General features: G+C 41.1%; 1 protein-coding gene across 6 annotated transcripts in view; it reads right to left on the bottom strand.

Annotated features, from left to right (window-relative positions):
• Positions 1-17,544, bottom strand: part of sncaip (synuclein, alpha interacting protein) — a 163,510-nt gene extending 145,966 nt beyond the window's left edge. For all 6 annotated transcript variants that reach the window (XR_011889519.1, XR_011889521.1, XR_011889518.1 and 3 more), the window contains exon 1: positions 17,420-17,544. The gene's annotated coding sequence lies outside the window, so the exon portion shown is untranslated. The remainder of the gene's footprint in view (positions 1-17,419) is intronic.
• Between the last annotated feature and the right edge of the window lie 306 nt (positions 17,545-17,850).

Below are 17,850 nucleotides of genomic sequence, written 5' to 3'. Positions count from 1 at the left end.
AATGAACGTATTTGACATCTCTTTGCAACAGTCAACTGACCCTGCAAACTTCAAGGCATCCACCATCATTCTGGTGCCCAAAACAGCAATGGTAACTGGTCTGAACGATTACCACCCAGTGGCGCTAATCTCAACAATCAAGTACTTTGAGCTGCTGGAAACAGATCAAATAAAATCCCACCTTCCAGCTACATTGGACCCTTTCCAAAGCAACACACACAAAATGCTACAGGAACTCTGAGGGTCAGGCAGCATCTATGGAAATGAATAAATAGTTAGCATTTCAGGCCGAGACCCTTCTTCGGGACTGGAAAGGAAGGGGGAGCACACCAGAAATAAAAAGGTGTGGGGGGGGAGGGGGAAGAAGGGAAAGGAGGACCAGCTAAAAGCTTACAGGTGAAGCCAGGTGGGTGGGATAGGTAAAGAGCTGGAGAAGAAAGGAACTGATAGGAGATAAGAGTGGACCGTGGGAAAAAGAAAAGGGAGGGACTCCGGGAAAAGTGATAGGCAGGTGAGGAGAAAAGTTAAGTGGCTAGATTGATGAATAGAAAAAACATTATATTGAACCTTTTGCAGTTAGCTTATCACTCAAACTAGCCCACCAATGATGCCATAGCTATGGCCCACTACACTGTGTGCTGTCCCAGCTAGAAAACGATGTCTCATATGCCAGGATGTTGTTCATCAACTTCAATTCGGTGTTCTACACCATTATTTCTCAGAGACTGGTGGAGAATCTGTCCTCAATGGGACACGACACCCCCCCCCCCCCCCGTGGCTCTCAAGCTCCTCCACACTGAGCACTTCTGACCCCAGGGCTGTGTGTTCAGCATGCTGCTGTTCACGCTGCCGAGACTTGTTAAATGGTGTGAGTATAACAACCCGAGTCTCAGCATGGACAAGCCAAAAAGAGATGACTGTGGACCTCAGGAAGACACATGTCAACCACTCTCCATTGCATTTCAGTGGTTCTGTCGTGGAGAGTGCAAACAGCACAAAGTTCCTTGGTGTGTACGTATAGACAATCTAACCTGGACCACAACGGCTCCTCATTAGTCAAGTAGGCACAGCAGCATCTACACTTTGAGGCAAGCAAGACCCCTGCTCCCATTCTAAAAACATTCTATGGAGCACCACCAAGAGTGTCCTGTTTGGCTGCATTATTGTGAGGTATGGAGGCTTCATGGCATTGGACAGCAAGACTCTACAGATAGTAAAAAAATGCCAAGATCATCACCAGATCTCCCTCCCCGCTACTTGCGAAATTTAGCAGGAGCATTGTAAGTAAAGAGCCCTAAGCATTGTTGAGGATCCCACAATCTCTTTGACCTACTATCGTCAGGAAGGAGATACAGAAGCATCAGGACTAGGACTGCCAGACTGGCAGCAGCTTTTATCTCCCAATGAATACTCTTCCACCACCAAAGTCTCATCATTAGGACAGCGAGCTGTTTATTGTCCTGTTTACTTATGCCACACATTTCAAATGCATTTTAATTATATTTTATCTATTTGTGGTAATGTTTTGTTTTATGCACTGTGTGTTTTATATTAATTATGGGTGCACTGGAAGAACAATGTTTAATTTGGTTGAATATGTATAGTCAGATGACAATGAACTTGAACCGGACTCAACCCTAAATGTGAAATTGGCACAGAGGCAATCATTGGTAATTTGTTTAAGCTGAAAAATATGGATACTCTGGCATTAGAGTGTAAACAGCTAAATTTTTCACTTTCTGAAAAAACATCTGAAAGATAAATGGGAATAAGCTATTAATCCCAAGGGAACTGATTCCATTTATGAAACTCCTAATTTAGCTTTAGCGACTATACATACAATTAAGACAAATGTTTCAAATATTTATCAATTTTAACTATGAACACCATAGTGCATTAATGGTAAATTTGCTTTACAGTTGCTGTTCTAATCAATTGAAAAAAATTAGAGACCATGGAACAAATCATGATTTTAAAATTGGCAAAAGAAATGACTTTACAGCAGATTTCCATAAAAATGTGGTACTGAAATAGCTACTCCGAGAAGTTAATGTGTTTGGTTCTCTTTTGTAGTGTTCCACTTTCTGTAACTATACTTAATCTTTATATTTCTGCCAAGAGACTTATTTATCATGCTTAACTATATTGAAAGAACTGCATAGCGTGCAACATTTTCCATAGAGTATATTTGTTGCAGATGCATGTAATACCTTCAAATATGGTACAGTTAGGAATGCAAGCATTTCCTGTGGAAATTGTGCATTTGCCAACAATGTACTGCAGTCTTAAGAACATGGCATTTTATGAGGTACAAAACAGCAGCCTGACATCTGCCAAACATAAATCAAACTAAATATTTTTGGAAACATCCAAATTTAGCCTTGCATATTTGATTGCAAATCCAAAAAACATGTTTAAAGGGCAAGGAGTAACAGTCAAATTGTGAATCAAATGTACAAAATACCAGTTTTACTTTCAATACCAGTATTTTGCAAGAAAAAATAACCTCTGCAATTCATTATTTTAACCAAAGCAACATTTAAGTATATTGAAAGGTATTAATCAGAAATAGAAATTACTTTATTACTTCAAGATCTAAACTACCATTCACAATAATAGGAGTTACAAGAAATTTATTTTTAATTTATTCAAGACAGTTATGATCATATAGTATTAAGAAATAGAAACAAGGTTGGGTTGAGTACATTGATGCAAGATTTGAGACAGGATGCAGCAAAAGAAACCTTGATTATATGAATACTGTTGCAAATAGAACTTTGGCTACTGGTGTACTAATCAATACATTAATAAACAAAATAGGTGATCAAAATCTGTTTCCCCAAAAGTCAAGACAATACCCATAAAATTTAAAGCCTGAAGATTAGGCTACATGCGAAGCACTAAGGACAAGTGCACATACTTCAAAAATTGCAGGTATCATACAATTAATGCAAAAGGTTTGAATGACAGTGAGTGTTTCTGAACTAATATCCTCCATTACAACAAATATATTGCAAAAGACTGACAGCAGATAACCACCAAATGTGATGAAGTTATTGGAATATGGTAAAAGACAAAATTGAGATGTAATATCATGCACATAATGCTTAAATACATTAGCAAAAACTCTTGGCAGGATTTAAGAACTGACACAGAAAACTCAAAAGAGAAAGGTTTTGGGATATTTATGATTGGCACCAAATTCAAATTAAAACCAAGGGATTGTGATTACTCTCAATTAGATTTCACATTCACCATTCAGTCTCTGCTGTATTGGGCATTCTATGTTTGATCCAGAAATACTTGATATCAAGAGACTAAAAAATACTAAGCAAAACTAACTAAAAATTAGTGATCACAAATTTACCATTCCATTTATTCCATAGGCAAAATAGTTTGCTCAAACTACTAATATTAAAACAGGTCAAGAAGATGGTAATGTGGTGTAACTAAGCAGTTTGTAATGAATTTAGAATGGATACTTCATAGAAACTACAGCAAAGAAACAGGCCTTTTGGCCCTTCTTGGCTGTGCCGAACCATTTTCTGCCTAGTCCCACTGACCTGCACACGGACCATATCCCTCCATACACCTCCCATCCATGTATCTGTCCAATTTATTCTTAAATGTTAAAAAAGAACCCACATTTACCACCTCATCTGGCAGCTCATTTCATACTCCCACCACTCTGTGTGAAGAAGCCCCCCCTAATGTTCCCCTTAAACTTTTCCCCCCCTCACCCTTAACCCATGTCCTCTGGTTTTTTTTCTCCCCTTGCCTCAGTGGAAAAAGCCTGCTTACATTCACTCTATCTATAGCCATCATAATTTTATATACCTCTATCAAATCTCCCCTCATTCTTCTACGCTCCAGGGAATAAAGTCCTAACCTATTCAACCTTTCTCTGTAACTGAGTTTCTCAAGTCCCGGCAACATCCTTGTAAACCTTCTCTGCACTCTTTCAACCTTACTTATATCCTTCCTGTAATTTGGTGACCAAAACTGAACACAATACTCCAGATTCGGCCTCACCAATGCCTTATACAACCTCATCATAACATTCCAGCTCTTATACTCAATACTTTGATTAACAAAGGCCAATGTACCAAAGGCTCTCTTTACGACCCTATGTACTTGTGATGCCACTTTAGGGAATTTTGTATCTGTATTCCCAGATCCCTCTGTTCTACTGCACTCTTCAGTGCCTTACCATTAACCCTATATGTTCTACGTTGGTTTGTCCTTCCAACGTGTAATACCTCACACTTGTCTGTATTAAATTCCATCTGCCATTTTTCAGCCCATTTTTCCAGCTGGTCCAAGTCCCTCTGCAGGCTCTGAAAACCTTCCTCACTGTCTACTACACCTCCAATCTTTGTATCATCAGCAAATTTGCTGATCCAATTTACCACATTATCATCCAGATCATTGATATAGATGACAAATAACAATGGACCCAGCACTGATCCCTGTGGCACACCACTAGTCACAGGCCTCCACTCAGAGAAGCAATTCACTTACTCAAAGGTAGACATTTTAATGTATATGAACATTTGATTATGAAAGAGGTAATAACTGACCTATTATCTGCGGTAGCATGTCTTTAGAAGAAGAATCTCCCTTGTATTTTCAGGTTTTACATTTCATTTAACAACTGCTGAATGTACGTGCAGATCTGTGCAGAGGCTCCCGCACCAATCAACCAAACAAACTGAAGTATGTGAAATTAATACAATGATTGGACAACAGGTTATAAATCAGTTTGAGCAAATTCTGTATCAAATAGAGCAAAAATGTTAAATAAATGAGATTAAGAAAGAATGGATGTACTGGGAGAAGTAAAAACAAGGCTTTTCTTACAACAAATTAGTAACAAAAAAAAACCCGATGAAAGAGGCCATGCTTGTGAAATGAAATTTAAGTTTTTCAGAAACTGAATCAGCAAATTTAACACTATTAAAGAGGTGTAAACATGAGGAATTCTGCAGATGCTGGAATTTCAAGCTACATTCAAAGTTGCTGGTGAACGCAGCAGGCCAGGCAGCATCTCTAGGAAGAGGTACAGTCGACGTTTCGGGCTGTACCCTTCGTCAGGACTAACTGAAAGAAGAGCTAGTAAGAGATTTGAAAGTGGGAGGGGGAGGGGGAGGGGGAAGATCCAAAATGATAGGAGAAGACAGGAGGGGAAGGGATGGAGCCAAGAGCTGGACAGGTGATTGGCAAAAGGGATATGAGAGGATCATGGGACAGGAGGTCCAGGGAGAAGGAAAAGGGGGAGGGGGGAAAAAAATCCCAGAGGATGGGCAAAGGGTATAGTCAGAGGTAGCAGAGGGAGAAAAAGGAGGGGGGGGAGAGGGAGGGAGGGGGGGAGAGGGAGGGGGAGGAGAGGGAGGGGGAGGAGAGGGAGGGAGGAGAGGGAGAGAGAGAGAGAGAGAGAGAGAGAGAGAGAAAATAAATAAATAAATAAACAAACAAACAACAGATGGGGTACAAGGGGGAGGTGGGGCATTAGCAGAAGTTAGGGTAGTCAATGTTCATGCCATCAGGTTGGAGGCTACCCAAACGGAATATAAGGTGTTGTTCCTCCAATCTGAGTGTGGCTTCATCTTGACAGTAGAGGAGGCCGTGGATGGACATATCAGAATGGGAATGGGACGTGGAATTAAAATGTGAGGCCACTGGAAGATCCTGCTTTCTCTGGCGGACAGAGCATAGGTGTTCAGCAAAGCCATCTCCCAGTCTGCGTCAGGTCTCGCCAATATATAGAAGGCCACATCGGGAGCACTGGACGCAGTATATCTCCCCAGCCAACTCACAGGTGAAGTGTCGCCTCACCTGGAAGGACTGTCTGGGGCCCTGAATGGTGGTAAGGGAGGAAGTGTAAGGGCAGGTGTAGCACTTGTTCCGCTTACAAGGATCAGTGCCAGGAGGGAGATCAGTGGGGAGGGATGGGGGGGACGAATGGACAAGGGAGTCGCGTAGGGAGCGATCCCTGCAGAAAACGGGGGGGAGGGAAAGATGTGCTTAATGGTAGGATCCCGTTGGAGGTGGCGGAAGTTACGGAGAATAATATGTTGGACCCGGAGGCTGGTGGGGTGGTAGGTGAGGACCAGAGGAACCCAATTCCTAGTGGGGTGACAGGAGGATGGAGTGAGAGCCGATGTGTGTGAAATGGGGGAGGTGTGTTTGAGAGCAGAGTTGATGGTGGAGGAAGGGAAGCCCCTTTATTTAAAAACGGAGAACATCTCCCTCGTCCTGGAATGAAAAGCCTCATCCTGAGAGCAGATGCGGCGGAGACGGAGGAATTGCAAGAAGGCAATGGCATTTTTGCAAGAGACAGGGTGAGAAGAGGAATAGTCCAGATAGCTGTTACAGTCAGTAGGCTTATAGTAGACATCAGTAGATAAGCTGTCTCCAGAGATAGAGACAGAAAGATCTAGAAAGGGAAGGGAGGTGTCGGAAATGGACCAGGTAAACTTGAGGGCAGGGTGAAAGTTGCAGGCAAAGTTAATGAAGTCAACGAGCTCAGCATGCGTGCAGGAAGCAGCGCCAATGCAGTCGTCGATGTAGCGAAGGAAAAGTGGGGGACAGATACCAGAACAGGTTTGGAACATAGATTGTTCCACAAAGCCAACAAAAGACATGCATCCTTTTTCTCCCTCTGTCTCTCTGACTATACCCCTTGCCCATCCTCTGGGTTTATCCCCCCCTCCCCCTTTTCCTTCTCCCTCAGCCTCCTGTCCCATGATCCTCTCATATCCCCTTTGCCAATCACCTGTCCAGTTCTTGGCTCCATCCCTCCCCCTCCTCCTATCATTTTGGATCTCCCCCTCCCCCTCCCACTTTCAAATCTCTTAATAACTCTTCTTTCAGTTAGTCCTGACAAAGGGTCTCGGCCCAAAACGTCGACTGTACCTTTTCCTAGAGATGCTGCCTGGCCTGCTGCGTTCACCAGCAACTTTGATGTGCGTTGCTGCTATTAAAGAGGCATTAGGTTGAAGTTCATAGGGTTCAATCTTCTGCATGATTGTCTGTATCTACCTCACAATACAACAACTTCACACCAACAAGAAAGCAGACAGGAGATTCCACATCCATGAGATTAACAGCAGGGAGCTACCCCTGGCTAAAGTCATTGTACAACTTCTATATAAACAGCAGGCACTGGTAGCCCATTCTCTGGAGAGCAAATTATGCACCAGTATAAAGTTAGCTTCACTCAAAACAGTTGATGTAACATTATTAGGAATCAATAACAGAAGCAAATTATACCAAAGTCTATATGGAAACATAATTTAATGTTCCTGAATTTCAAGGCTGAAGCATCACTTTTACTGGACTTAATTAAATTATACCCAGCAATTAAAAATTACTTGAAAAAGTAGAAGTAATGGTATGCATGACTTCTCTACCGTGAACAACATGTAAACATTTTAATTTCCTACCATAAAAATAAAACTTGGCATTTTATTTTATACGCTATTTAGAGATAGAGCACGGAACAGGCCCTTCTGGCTTAACGAGCTGTACCACAGCAACCCTCCCAAGCGTACTCATGGAACAATTTACAGTGACTGAAGTGGGAATGTGGGAAGGAACCGGAGTGCCCAGAGGAAAGCCATGTGCTCACGGGAAGGATGTAAAAACTCCTTACAGGCAACATTGGAATTGAACTCTGATGCCCCAAGTTGTAATAGTGTCGTGCTAACCACTACCAAGGTTAGCCACAAATTTTCAGAAATATCTTAAATCAATACAATTTAAATGGTCAATCAGGAACACTTCACCATTCTAGTACAGAGGCTTTAATGGCATGATAGTTGCTGGAGTCAATAGAAGCTGGGTTTTTTTTGCCAGCGACCATGGTGGAAGTGTTTATTCTGTTGTTGGCTATTTTTCCATTGTATCAACAAACTCAGATGATGGAAATGAGAAAAACAGGCTGTTATTATTGGTACAGCTGGGAAAAGTTAAAAAGTGCATCATCTTGATTTATTAGCCTTATAAACCAAGTGTCAAGTTTTCTCAAGGCTTCAGTGTATAATCCCTTGACAGTCATATGGAACAGAACTGAAGCATTATGCAACAGAGGCTCAAGACTAATCTCAAATGACAAAGAATCCCCAAATGGCATTATAAACACATTGAAATCTTTTACTGTGCTTGCCCCAACTCAATAGTAACACAGTAAAATTCCATTTAGAGAGCAAAGCAGCATTTAGGATATCTACATATTTTACAATGCACATTAGTTTTCCATCATAAACAGGAAATAAAACATGACACTTTACTGCAACAACCTTGTAACCAAAAACGTTTTTCCTAAATTTCTCAAGCTATATTTGGAAATGCATCCGATAAAGAACCAGGTAACAAAAGAATAAGGCAATTTAGCAGATATATGGAAAGCTTACACTTGTAAAGGTACACAAATGAATAACCTGGAGGTCAACTGTGACAATGCAATTTCCTCAAACACTATGTTCAAGAGACCACTGCCACTGTCTGATCCAAACTGAGACTTATCTCATCTTCATTATGCCTAGCATTTGTTCTTCCTGACATTAGTTTTATTCTGAGCTTTTTCTATATACGGTGAGTTCTGGTTAATTGGGACACATCGGGACCTGTATATTTTGGCCCAATTAAGCAGCTGCCCCAATTAACCAAAGTTTCATGGAAATAGTTAAATAAAAAAGACAAACTACTATTTAACAGAGTAACAATTAATGTATTTAAATGAAATACAGAACAAATTAGAACATTATCAATACCTTTATAGTACTATAAAGCTATATTAGTTCCTAATAGTTATAGATGAAGGAATTCATTTGCCCCATTCTTACGATTGATTGTAAATAAACACAGGCACCTGGCGCAGGTAATGGACTGCTTCATACAATGCTTTAGACAATTGCATCTTTCAAATCTTCATTTTCATTGTAACATTCAAAATGCTTTCAAATTCTTCATAATTTCTAACTTGTAGTAAAATAATTTACTGTCATTTCTGACATCTCCAAGCCTGAAGTTTGAAATCTGTGATGAGCAAAACAGTGCTGAATTGTCCTACTGCTTATTTCTTGCCAACTATCATTGACAAAAAAAATCACTATTTTTTGAATACAAACACACACAACTGATGCTGCTTAAAAACTGATCACTCTAAGCACAGTGTGCTTCTATAATTCTGAGCCCCATCATGAACAGAATTTTTAATGCAACATATCATTCATATCAAGAATACTAAAGAGTACTATAGATATTCTGTCATTTGGCATACTCAAGGCTGACATTGACAGATTAGAATTTACAGGGATAAAAAGGCAAAGTAAACTCAGATCTGTCAAATCTGGTGGGTTTCCTCAATTATATCACATTATTTTGCAATCTTGTACATTTCATGATGATAATTATGGGGATGGAGCGTGACAGGTAAAAGATCAAGTGCAGGCTGTAGAGACAATGCATACACAAAGTGCAGCTAAGCAGCTCCTCTGAACAGGAAGCTGGGAAACAGCAAAATTACCCAAGTTGAACCCAGACTTCTGCAAGATCAGATATTGAGACAGACATTTAGTCCGAGTTTAACACAAGTATTAATCCAGGGAATGAGAAACAAAATATAGATAGAAATGGAGCTTAGGCTTCCAACTCCATCTCATTCAAAGCTTTCACAAAATTTATGATCCTTTACACATGGGATTTTGTAGATGCTAGATATCCAGATTAACACACACACAAAATGGTGTAGGAACTCAGCAGGTCAGGCAGCATCTACAGAAACAGTTGATATTTCAGGTTGAGATCCTTCATTCATTACCCTTTGAAGGGATTAGTAGTGGCCCTCCCACTCAAGACCAAATAAATTCCAGGAAGGGTATACAAGAGTACGGTTACACACCCTCCCCCATTAGAAAGCCAATAGTGAAAAACTTCACAGCAACTAGTGAGGACCATAGCCAACAAAAGCCTACTTTGAGGACTCCAACCCAGGCAACAAACCAACCTTCACAAAGAACTCCAGCAAAGATGCCTACAACTGGCCTTAAGCATAATGGATAGTGTTTTGGATTCATATAGTTACAGCTCAAACTTGTGTGCCTGAAAATAAAGTTACATTTGCATTGGAAATCAGCATGTCCTTTTATTTTACCTCAAAACTAAAAAGCACCTGGACAATATACACGAAAAAGGACATTGGTTAAAGTGCTCAGAAAATGGAGGAATGACAAGATGATGCATGGTGGTGGTTTTTGATGAAAGATACTCTCCCCCTTCTACCAACTCAGGATTTTAGTCACCATCTATTTACACATCCTTGTGACAGACCTTTACAACCCACTTTCAACTAGCAATGCCCTACACAATTTGCTTCAATTTTTGTTGGTTCTCATCCGATGACAAATGATCTGATTTGTTTGACATCTTTCTCCCCCAATCCATTTTTCTTTACATCTTAAAATGTGTTTAATGCCTAGTTAGTTGGGTGTATAAAAGGAAGACAGGAGGATGAATACAGGGCCCTGGTGGAGAACTTTGTCAAATGGTACAAGCTGAATCATCTGCAGCTCAACATAAGTAAGGCAAAGGAGATGGTGATGGACTTTAGGAAGACTAAGCCTGCATTGCTCCCTGTTACTATTGACAGTGAGGACCTAGACGTGGTGAGGACCTACAAGTAGCTGCACCTGGATGACAGATTTGAGTGGAGCACCAACACAAGAGGCTGTGTACAAGAAGGGCCAAGGTCACCTCTACCTCCTGGGGAGACTGAGGTCCTTCGAAGACCTCTCATTCACACGTTCTAACAGTCTGTTAACACCAGTACAATCTTCTATGCTGTGGTGTGCTGGGGCAATAGCATCAACATGGAAGATGCCAACAGGCTCAATAATCTAAGAAGAAATGCTAGTTCAGTTATAGGAGTCAAACAGGACACACTGGAGACTGTGGTAGAACAATGGACCCCATGGAAAATCCTGGCAATTCTGGGCAATATTTCTCGCCCTCTGCATACCACCTTGGCTGAATAGAGGAGCACTTTTAGTAATACCCCAAGACAACTGTGCTGCTCCAAAGAGTGCTCTATGAGGTCATTCTTACCCTCAGCCATTAGGCTCTATAATAAGTCAATCCATAGCTGGGGAAATGACAGCTCTTCCCCCCTCCTGTTAGACTCTTTCTTATTTCTCTTCTAATATTTGTACATCTTTGCACTTGCATTGCTTCTGTGACACAGTTATTTCCTTTAGGATCAATAGAGAGTCTATCTATCTGTGCCAAACTCAGATGAAAAGTGATCAACCTAAAATATTAGATTAGATTATGAGGACACGCAGTCCTCTTTTATTGTCATTTAGTAATGCATGCATTAAGAAATGATACAATGTTTTTCCAGAATTATATCACAGAAACACATGACAAACCAACTTAAAAACTAACAAAAACTTTACAGTGCAAAGCAATACTGTAATTTGATAAGAACAGATCATGGCATGGTAAGAGTCTCAAAGTCTTTCGCAAGTCATCATCTCACGCAGACGGTGAACCTCCAGTGCCAACTTGCCGATGCAGCATCCCGGAAGCATCCGACGACAGTCTGACTCCGAGTCCGTCCGAAAACTCCAAGCCTCCGACCACCTATTTGACACCGAGCACCACCTCTGCCGAGCGCTTCGACCCCGGCCCTGGCAACAGGCAATAGGCAAAGCCGAGGGTTTGGGGCCTTCCCCTCCGGAGATTCTCGATCGCACACTAGCACCGGCAGCAAAGCAGGCATTTCAGAAGTTACTCCAGGTGTTCCTCCGTGCTTCTCACGACTGTCTCTATCAAATCAGGATTGTGCACGGCCCCCTAGTTAACACATACGATATTCATTTGGAACGGCCGTGTGCGCTGTGTCGCGCTGCCATCTTCTCCTCCCTCCTATGGGATTAGCTGTTTTTGCTACGATGCTGTTTGAACTGTTGAGTATCGCAGGATTTTAGCTTACCTCATATTTTGGTATCTTCAGTGTTGAAGGAAAGTTGGATTTTTTTGATAATTAAGCCATTATTAAAATCAAAGTTATTGTCCTTGGGGTTTAAGAGAACATTCAGAATAATCTTTTCTTTCTCCTTAGCTTCAACAGCTGCTGGAAGAATTAAATCTTTAAAAAAAAGATCAAATCATGAAAGCACTTAAGTGAAGGATGCAGATATTGATAGAGCCAAATTTCCAAACAATAATGAGGACAAATCCTTAGATGTTAAGGAAATCAATAGGTTTGGGTTTAGTGAAAAAAACATTGCTAAAGTGAAGGAACAAGTATGATCTTGCTGAAAGGCAAAACAAGCTGATCTGTTCACTCTGGCTTCCAAGTTATGTTCTCAAAATTATACATTAATTTGTCCAAACACAAGATTTCCTAAAGTTGCTGCCTATAATGCTAGAATTGGAGTCTTATATGATATGATCATAATAACCAAATAATCAGAGATGAGACTATCCATATTGTGGCAGATACAACTGGAGCACTTTAACACAGAAACCAGAGTAGGGTATTCAGCCTTTCATCCCTGCTCTTCCATTCAGTAGTTTTTCTTCAGTTTCAGCACCAGTTTCCTGCACAAATCTCATAACCATTAATTTCCCCAATCTCAAAAAAAATTGATCTTTGTCCTGAATGTACTTAACCCCCACAATCCTCTTGGATTCAGAATTCCATCTGAAGGATGGCCCTTCTTTGAAGAAATGTCTTTGTCTCTGTAACAAATGCTGACCTTTCAATTTGAGATTATGATCCCCAGCAGGATAAAGATTAATTCCACATCTACCACATCAAGCCATGAAAGTATCCCACATCTTTGCTCTAAACTCTAGAATTACCACTCTGCATTCTCTCTTTTCAAGTGATCAACCTACACTGCAGTCTTTCTTCAGCAAGTATATCCTCTTGCAGGTACACCAACCTTGTACACGATATTCCTGATAATAGTCCACTAGGGCCTTGTATAACTAGAGCAAAGTGGCTGTGCTTGTTTATGATAAAGGCCATCTCAGTTCTCTGCTGTACCTGCATTTTAACATTCAAAAATGCAAACATAATGATAACTTGGTTCCTCTGAATAGTAAATTATCAATAGCTCACTATATGGAAACTCTTGTGGGAGACAGGGAGACCTTTCAACCTAGCATTGCACTCTGACTTAATCTTTAATGCAGCACCCTTTACTCAACCAAAAAATTTGGCGAAAAAAAATTGGTTGGTAAAACACAGTTTCTTGCTTGAAGGATAAACATGTCAAAATGTTGACGTTGTACTCCAGAAAACAAACACTCAATGCCCACTTTATTAGGTACAGCTGTACATTAATGCAAACATCTAATCAGCCATTCATGTGGCAACAACTTAAAAGCATGCAGGCATGGTCAAGATGTTCAGTCGTTCAGCCCAAACATCAGAATGGGAGAGAAGTGTGACCCAAGAGGCTTTGACCGTGGAATGATTGTTGGTGCTGGACAGGATAGTTTAAGTATCTCAAAAACTGCTGATCTCCTTGGATTTTCATTCACAACAAACTGTAGAATTGAAGAATGGTGTGAAAAACAAACACCCACTGAGCTGCAGTTCCCTGAGTCAAAATGCTTTGTTCACAACAGAGGTCAGAGAAGAATTGCCAGACTGCTTCAAGTTGTCAGGAAGGTGACAGTAACTCAAGTAACCATGTGTCATGGCAGCAGTGTGCAGAAGAGTATTTCTGAGTGCACAGCAAGTCAAACCTTGAAGGTGGATGGGCTAGAGCAGCAGAAGACCACAAACATACATTCAGTGACCACGTTATTAGAGGGAACTAATAAACTGGCCACTGAGTTTCTATTACGGTTTTTATTAGTTTTTAAAAGAGTCAAATCCTTCAATTCTTGAAGTAGCCACTTCTAAATGTTTTGACCCAAAATAAAGATTGCTCATTGTGGTGTTAGCAACACTTCCAGCTGTGAACAGTGATGACTACAAAAAAACTGTTCATGTCATACAGGTCAAAACTCTCCAGTCTGGAATTCTGTGGTTTAACACCAATGGTCCTGCATGTTTTAAATCTCTACCACAGATCAACACTAATTAAATATTTCCAACTAAGATCTAAAGTTAACTAATTAACCTAATGGCTCAACTTTTATGATCTCAGATTTTCCAAATTACAGAATGTTCTGGTTACAGTTCTCGGGCTTGGCAGTGTCTATACTTGAGAAGAACCATTGTCCTGTTCAGAATGAGATTATCATGAGCAATTTCTATAGTCCGTATTCATACCGACCCTCATTTCATTTGGCCTATCTCAATTCCCTAAGTAAATCCAAAGGAAGTTTATTAAACCAATTATAAGCCAGACTATTTTACTGAAGGAAGCTTTCCTTCATAACTACTCATTTGCTTATGTCAGAAAGGGTTATTCAGCCCTATGAATTAATGCTGGATCTCAGAACAATCTCACACATATTTCCCTGCCACCAATTCCCTTGCATACTCCTTCATTGCACTAAGGGCAATTTATATTAACCAATCAACCTAATCCCTGAACACATCTCAAAACCTACCCTACTCTTCCCCCCCCCACTTACATTACTATCCCGTTCTAGAGGACAGTTAAAGTGCCTCCTTTTTGTATATCTATTCAATTCCCATGCAAATTTGCTTCTTTATAATATGGTTCCATTGTATGGAAGCACCCGAAATAATGTTAAATGTTTGTTTATTAAATACTTGTTTCTTAATTTCAAACAAATAGATTCTGACAAAAGGACTCTGACTCAAAATATTAACTTTCAAATTAGATTCTATTATTGACTGCTACAGGACCTCCTCTTTCTCTAGTAAAATCAATCTCACCTCTTAATCTTTCTTTCCTACTTTCTTTAATACCTTGCATCCAGAAATATTTCATATTCAACCTTGATCTTATTTTTTTAAAAATAAGGCACATTTCCATTACTGGCACATCATCCGAAACAAGTGGTTATTATGTGTGCCTACAGCTCTAACTTTCTGGTTTCAGGGTTATCCAGAGAAGAAGAATTTCAGAGTTGTATACTTTGATAATTAATGAACCTCTGAACTCTGCCTTTCCACAACACAGTAGACCTTGGACCTTTGCGGTCTGATTCTATTGAAAAATGCTCCACAAAAAATTGCTCTTTTCCCTTACTTTGTGTATTTTATACTTTTAATAAATGTTCCAATCCCATTTCAAGTTAAACAAACCATCCCACATGTACTAAACAAAACCTGGAAGAATTCTGACCTCAAATCCACTGAACACAACAGGCTGTCTGGCCTGTGCAGTTCCACATCCCTCAGAATTGGTCCCAAAGCTGCAGGAATCTAAAAGTCCTCCCTCCTCTCTAGCATTAATCATCATTTCAGTGCACACAAACACAATCAGGATGTCCTGCTTCTTCAATACTTTCCTGTCTCCTTAAAACCTATTGACAGGATCAAACCCCTTTTTCCCTACCTGCCAGTGGTACCAATGTTTTGAACTGGACTCTCTCTCCCTTCCACCCAGCTACCTTAAGAGTAATCAACACCCTGTTACTGATTCCTACCATGGCACCAGCAAGGCTACACATCATGAAGGACTCATGTAGAATTTGCTGATGACAATGTAATTTCCGGCCTTTACTGTTTCCTGCTGTGTGGTCCTTTGCCCCATGATTTGAACAATATTTCTTAAATATGTTACCTCTGACATTATCTAATGTCAAGTATGTGTCTGAACATGGCACTCATTTTGACAACTCCCATTATTACTACTTTTCCTGCTCTTTCAATTTCCTGCTCTGCGCTTTCCTGTATTCTCTCTGGCTGGCCACCTCCTGGAACAAAACCAGGAAACACAGCCTGCCTACTGTTCCACAGCCACCCCAGGTTCCTCTCAAAAATCACAAAGATGATGGCATGCCATACCCAGTTGAAAATAATTAAATAATTAAAAGCCATTTGTGACTAAAGAGTAGAAGTTAAACCCAGTAACTTTTCAAGAAGAAAACAAATAACATATCTCACACAAACAAGAGGAATTCTGCAGATACTGGAAATTCAAGTAACACACAAAGTCGCTGGTGAACGCAGCAGGCCAGGCAGCATCTCTAGGAAGTAGTACAGACGATGTTTCAGGCCGAAACCCTTCGTCAGACCCTTCGAAGGGTCTCGGCCTGAAATGTCGACTGTACCGCTTCCTAGAGATGCTGCCTGGTCTGCTGCGTTCACCAGCAACTTTGAAACATATCTCACACTCTCTGCATAGTAAAAATTACACTCAGAAGATATGTAATTTGTTCTACTTAATCCCAAACTCTAAACTAGCAATTTCAGGTAACTAGTTCAACTGGCCACCTAACTTGGAAGTTGTCAGGTGTATTGTTTATTACCAATGGCCAATACTGCAAATGAAACTATAAAACACCAGTTATTTTAATACCATAAAATGACTAAACTAAATCTTGTTAAGTATGCCCCACTCAACAAATTCCCATTCTTTTACACTTAGTAGGAACTGTGGGAAAACTGCACTGCGTTAAGCACTCATCCTTTCATTCCTTTGAAACTATAACCTCACGTATGCCAACTGTGGTTGAACTCAAATTCTGCACAGGTTTTAGCACTACATCTTTCCATAAAACTTTTTATAGTCTATTTCACAAATTACTTTTAAGAATCCCCAAATTTCTTTGCTTTCCACATTACATAGCTGCCCCTTCTGTTTTCATTTTATACCACTTCAAATTTCCTGATACTAAATTGAAAGCTCATTGATCTGACAGTTAACTCTTTCCTCCTCCTCACTTGCAGCCCAACTGTCGGGTGTTTCCACCATACTTTGCCCCTATTTAATACTCTACTGATTTACTCATTCCTTTATTATCACAATTGCAACCCCTGAAGCTTCTACCTCTCCCGAGATTTACTTCCTCTGCCTTCAGTGCTAGGCTTTGAACCCCTTCATCGAAACCAATTAACTCTTAAGCTGCAAATCTTTTCCAAAATACGCCGAGAACATGCAGAAGTACACACGATGTTGGGACAAATGAAGATCCTGTTTTCCCTGTTGGACCGGGTATGCCTCATGTGGGGCAGAACTACAGCGAATACCAGTGTCCAAATGCCAATCCGTCCCACTACTCTCGCCCCAAACCAACTGCGAAGTAGTGGAACATGCGCTCCTCACCACCTCAGTATGCCGGCTGCCTCAACCTCTCTGGGGATAAAGCAACATCCACCTCAGCTCGGCGTCCCGTCCGTCATCGGCGGCTGAAGGGACGTGGGACACGTCGGACGGCTCGGACCCTTCAGAACCCCGCACCCCCAACCGGACCATACGCTGAGACCTGCCTCGGTCAGCAGAAACACCCGCTTTCCACTGAGGATGTCACTCACTATTTCTATCCGTGCACCATCTTCATGTCCTGGGGTCGAGAGGAAGACACAAAGCGCTTGCCTCACCTTCCCAACACGGCAACTACCGTGAATTCACTCCACCTCAATCTACTCTGCATCGAGAGGTCGTATCCACCGGCCCGAGCCGCAGCTGATTGACAAGCCGCTGAGCCAACAGTTGGCCGAAGTATTCACGGGCTGGCCAATCGCCATACAGGGGGCGCGGAGGACGCGGTGGCAGCGCCCGCCCTACTTCTTTGTTTCAAGTTAGGTTGAGTGGGAGCAAATCCTCCCTCCGCCACATAACGGTACTCCGTAACAAGCCTTAACAGAAAGAACCTGAGGCCGTGTTCGGATTTGGAAAGGACTCGGCGAAGGTTGAATGTGCACCGCTTCAGGTGAAGGTCCCACTGGGATTCCATGCCGCGACA

This window comes from Mobula birostris, chromosome 17, assembly GCF_030028105.1.
Source record: "Mobula birostris isolate sMobBir1 chromosome 17, sMobBir1.hap1, whole genome shotgun sequence".
Lineage (NCBI taxonomy): Eukaryota > Metazoa > Chordata > Chondrichthyes > Myliobatiformes > Myliobatidae > Mobula > Mobula birostris.
The sequence above is the reverse complement of the archived record's forward strand: the minus strand, read 5'-3'. Positions and strand labels throughout refer to the sequence as shown.